This window comes from Lathyrus oleraceus, chromosome 2 (genome assembly GCF_024323335.1).
Source record: "Lathyrus oleraceus cultivar Zhongwan6 chromosome 2, CAAS_Psat_ZW6_1.0, whole genome shotgun sequence".
In the NCBI taxonomy this organism is placed as follows: domain Eukaryota; kingdom Viridiplantae; phylum Streptophyta; class Magnoliopsida; order Fabales; family Fabaceae; genus Lathyrus; species Lathyrus oleraceus.
In genome coordinates this window covers 172,733,635-172,739,168 of record NC_066580.1, presented here as the reverse complement: position 1 = coordinate 172,739,168, position 5,534 = coordinate 172,733,635, and positions in this window count along the sequence as shown.

Genomic DNA, 5,534 nt, shown 5'->3' with positions numbered 1-5,534 from the left:
TAGGATATCGCATCCTATGCCTACGTATCTCATCTGGAATGAGAATCAGAGCTACCGTAGTTTGGCTCACGCACGCCAAACAAAACACACACACCAACAGGCAAACACGGAAACCGAATGCCAATCGCTGGACTTATATCGGACTCCGAACCAACGAACACACACAGGAAACCAACTGCCAATCGCTGGACTTACGTCGGACTCCACGCAACAAACACCAATAGGATACGGACTGCCAATCGCTGGGCTTATGTCCATCTCCTACCACACAAGAAATAAAACACACAACAAGTTACTAAGGAGTCGGGAACTCGAGCCTAGCAACTGCCAAGCAAACACACACAAAAAGAAAAAGGGTGCCCGGAGAGATCTCGTGAGACCTCCTGCCTACGTACCTCATCTGGTATGAGGATCAGGGCAACGTAGTTCCCCTTAACAGGGGAGAAACTTTCTCCTAACCAGAGACTGGGAAATGACAAACTAGAAGGGAGACTGACTCGAGCCTAATAGTTATCATGTATTCCACAATGGTCCTAGGTTGAGTTTTCTATCTGCTTGCACAGGCAGCAAGCTAATCCTAAACAGGCAAAGCCAAGCATACAAACCTAATACACCGAGCAAACATACACACAATTAGCACACACTATATACAGACAAAGTGGGCTCACACAAGGGTTAGGCTGCAAAAGCAAGCCAACTGTATCAGGGTGATGTTAGCTCTTAACCCTAACATTGAGAGTTAGGGTGAAGCAGATGAAATGGGAAGTGAGGGGTGTGCCTCACAGCTCTTATCCCTGGCCTGGGAGAGCTTTAGACAAAGGAAGTGTGGGTTCAGAAAGTGGGAACCCTTCTACACTTATGACTGACTCAACATGGATCTTGGGTTAATATCCACAATGCATCAACACCAGTTGTGTGAGCAAAGGGATGACTCAACTGAATAGCAGGAGATGGATTGCACATCTCTTGTATCTGCCAATTGCCTTATTCAAGGTCTTTTCCTGCTTGGGGACAAAGATAAACATACACAAGCATTGCCTCTTAAGGAGGTCTTCAGACAGGTGCCTGACCAAATAACAGGCCAGGTCTTCCAGACTACATGAAGTTAGTGAGTTATACCTCAATTGGTTAAGCAACCAAGCAACAGCAAAAGCAAATTCAAAAAAACTATAGCAACTAACGTACCTGAAAACAATCTAACTCAATTAATATTCAACTCAAACAGTCACACAGATAGTTACAAGTCAACAGCTAACTGTACACAAGCAATGCATCAAGCAAAGCTCAAAACAATGCTCAACACAAATGACTTAGAAGCCACCTACAAAACAAACTTAATGTTAATCAACATCAACCAAATAAGCAACTCAAGCCATGTGAATCAATTCCCTCAATGCGATTTGCTTCTTAACCTGCAAACCAAGCTCAAACATGAGAAGCAAACCCCTAGGACAAGGCCTAGGGTCAAAGAAGGAGAAATAATTCAAAACAGAACATGAAAATTGGCACAAATCAAGTTCAATCAAATTAGAACAATATCCAAGTGGTCTCACATTCATATCACACACCAATTTCATTTCACACAACAAATAGTGCAAAGCATGCAAGTTCAAAGCTCATTGAAGCCAACAGAATGAATCAATCCAAACCAACTCAAAAATAATTCAATAAATCCCAAGAAAAATCATGGCTAAACAGCATCCATTACAGGATCATCATACCAAATTTCAAGTCATTTGGATAAAGGGAAGCATATCCAATAAATTCATCAAGTCAAGGCATGGCAAAACAAGCCCAATTAGGGCACAAAATCATGCATCAACTTCACACAAGCACAAAACAGAATCTACACATGATAAATGACTCAAACTAAAGCCAAGATAAACTTAAAGATGTCTAGAATCACTCCACAAAATTTCAAGTTCATGTGATACATATCAAGAATTTCACAAATCATTTAAGATCATGACTCACAAAAGGTTCACAAATGGTCAAGCAGAAAAGAAATTCTCAAACAAATTGGAAATGCATCCAAAAATTCCACAAAATTTCATGATCAAGCTTAACATCCAGAAGAGTCAACATGAAAACATTCACATCAATTCAAGTTCATATGGCATGGTAATGAAAATCCACAAGTTGGACAAGAGATGGTGTGACACACATCGTCACACCTATATTGATCAGACCATATCTCACAAACCAGAAATGCAAAAATAGCAAACTCAAATCCAAAATGTCACTTAGGATCTCTAGTTTATGCATGCAAATTTTCAGCTCCATTGGATTAAGCATCATCATTTCACAACCAAAATAGCCAGCAAGGTACAAGCAAACACATGTATGAACAAACCCTAGGCCCTTTAAAAAATCACACGTGCACAAATTCTGGAAAAATCATCATTAAATAGTAGACATGATAAGGAACATTGTGCAAAAAATTCCATGTGATTTGGATCATTATTTTATGACTTATGATTTTTGGAATGGAAGGAAAAAATAAAAATGACATGAACAATGGTACATGAACATGGATCATAAAGGATTAAAATGCAAAGCAAAAATGTGGATTAGCACACGCCCTGAATCGAAGGGAGGTAATGTTTGAAAACTAGCGCGCGCTACAGTGTGGACCTGGACACGTGGTCCACTACATGAAGGAATAACACAATAGCACATGCAGGCGAGGCAAATGAAGATCAAACAATTTCTGGAAAAAAAAACCTAGCTGTTCATCATGTTCTTCACACATTCATACGCTCATGAACAAATCATCACCAAAATTAACAAACCTTATATCATTGAAATCCTCTTTCCACGTACATTAACAAACTAACATCAATTTAACCTAATTCCTCCTAGATCAAAAGATTCGAAGGAAAACATTTTCATGCATGAAACTTCTAATCCATGTAACTTCCTCATTTCTCCATGAAATTCAACGATTCAACTTGCAGATTAACCTACATTCCAAGATCTACCAAAAGCATGTATCAATTTCAAGAATCATCATACTCGAAAACTGACCTCAATTGAATGGCAGAAGTGAATTTGATGTTTTCTGGCCTTGCAATGCTGAAACAGAAGCTCTACAACTCTTGTATGATGCTTTGGATGAATGCTTGAGAGTTGAATTGGCACGATTTAGCTCAAATCTCCATTTGCCATTGTTGAACACATTTGCAACAGTCCTCGAATTGGCTTGAGAATCAATGGATCTTGCTTCAATTCCACTCCAAAATGCTTGTGGATCAAGGATATATGAAGATCAATGCAAGGTTTGTGTAGAAAAATGGAGAAAAGTTGAGAGAAGAAGTTGAAGAATTTTTGGATCTAGATCTCAATTTCCAAATTCTGTTATGATTAGTCCAAAAGCAGTTATGATTTAGCTTTTATATGTGTTGTTAAACATGTTGCTAATCACAATTAGCCAAAATGCACATGATTAGTGAAATTGGAAGTTTTGGTGCACATTAGCAAATGGCCTTGTACATGTGGTAACCAATGGAACAGTGCACTTTCTGTCTTGATTCACTTCAAAAATGTTGTTTCTAAGCCAAGGCAAGTGGAACCAAGTGAATACCATGCTTATTTTTCAAATTCATCTTTTTCCCTCCAAATTCAAATTTAATTCTCATGAAAAATGCAATATTTTTGTGAGAAAAATGCATGGCCTATGATGTGTAATTTGGATAGTACATGACAAGAGAAGAATGTGGCAAAAAATCCCACTCCATTTGGCCTTTTGGTTCAAAAGTTATGCACTTTTGAAATTCAAATTTTCTTGACCAAAATTGATCCATAACTTGCCAACCACACATGAGAAATTCATGTTCTTGGACTTTTTGGAAAGGTGAGAGCAAGATCTACAACTTTCATGTTGGACAAAATTTCATTTGAAGCATTTTTGGACATGTAATTTTAAGGAGAAAACCTTTCCATTTTTGGCAATTTTGAATTACAAGTCACTTTCTATTTTTGGAAAGTTTTCATATGACTTTATTTTCTTCATTCTTGATGTTTGAAACGTCAAATGAAACTTGTTTGGACATGAATGAAGTTTCTCTAACCCTCTCCCACCTCCAAATCCATCAGTTGACCTTTGGTTGACTTTTGTTGACTGATAGATGAATTGGCTATGCACAGATGAACTTGAGCTCCAATCTCCTTATGAAATGGCTCAAACATGAAACCCTAGCTTCCACAAGCTCATTAAAACCATATGATGATCCCCCATCTCAATGAAGACCTCATCTCCTTGACAAGCCCTGATTGGCATAATCCATCTGATTAGGGTTGACCAGAGGTCAAAACCCTAATCCCAAGGCATCTGATCAAGCATAATGAACCTCTTGGTGATGATAAAACCATGATGATGATGATGTACCATTTCAACCAAGATGAAGCTCAACCTCCTTGAGGAACCAAGAGACCCTAATTTGAAGCACAAACCCTCAGATGGCTAGTGATCAATCCAATGAGACCTTCAGCTTGAATCTCTTAACCTCTTTATCCTCTGAGCAAGACTTAGGAGGATGACTTGTTCAATATAGCCACATGATATGCCAAGATGCAATGACTAATGTCCTAAAAAATGAAATGCAATATGTTAAGCTAGTCCCAAGAGAGGAGGGCAAATTTTGAGGTGTTACAGTTGACCCGTAGCGGTCGTGTGTTTTCTGCACCGCCGAAGCCTCAGGCTAAGGTTGTTTCTGTTGAGCGTCCGGTTGGGAATGCGGTGAATTCTCTAAATCCGGCACCTGTTGTTAAGCCCTCCTCTGTACAAAAGACTCATACTTCTGTTGGCCCTAGTGGCAATGTGAATGAAGACTGTGATGAGATGTTGAGGCTCATCAAGAAGAGTGAGTACAACGTTGTAGACCAGCTTCTACAAACGCCGTCCAAAATCTCCGTGTTATCTTTGCTTCTGAATTCAGAACCGCATAGAGAGGCTCTGCAGAATGTTTTGGATGTGGCATATGTTGATCACGATGTCACTATTGAACAATTTGACAGCATTGTTGCAAACATTTCTGCTTGTAACAATTTGAGTTTCTGTGACTCTGATCTCCCTGAGGAGGGAAGAGACCACAACTTGGCATTACACATTTCCTTGAATTGCAAAGACGACGCCATGTCCAACGTGCTGGTGGACACTGGGTCATCCCTGAATGTATTTCCGAAATCCACTCTCTCTAGATTGTCATATCAAGGGCCTCCCATGAGGCAGAGTGGAGTTGTTGTGAAAGCTTTTGATGGGTCGCGTAAGACTGTGATTGGGGAAGTTGATATCCCAATCAAGATTGGACCAAGTGATTTCCAGATTACCTTCCAGGTTATGGATATCCACCCATCATATAGCTGTCTCCTTGGCAGACCATGGACTCACGAGGCAGGCGCCGTGACATCCACCCTACACCAGAAGCTGAAATTCGTGAAGAATAAGAAACTGGTAGTGGTAGGGGGAGAAAAGGCTCTCTTGGTTAGCCACTTGTCTTCCTTATCATACATAGATGTTGAGGATGAAGTTGGAA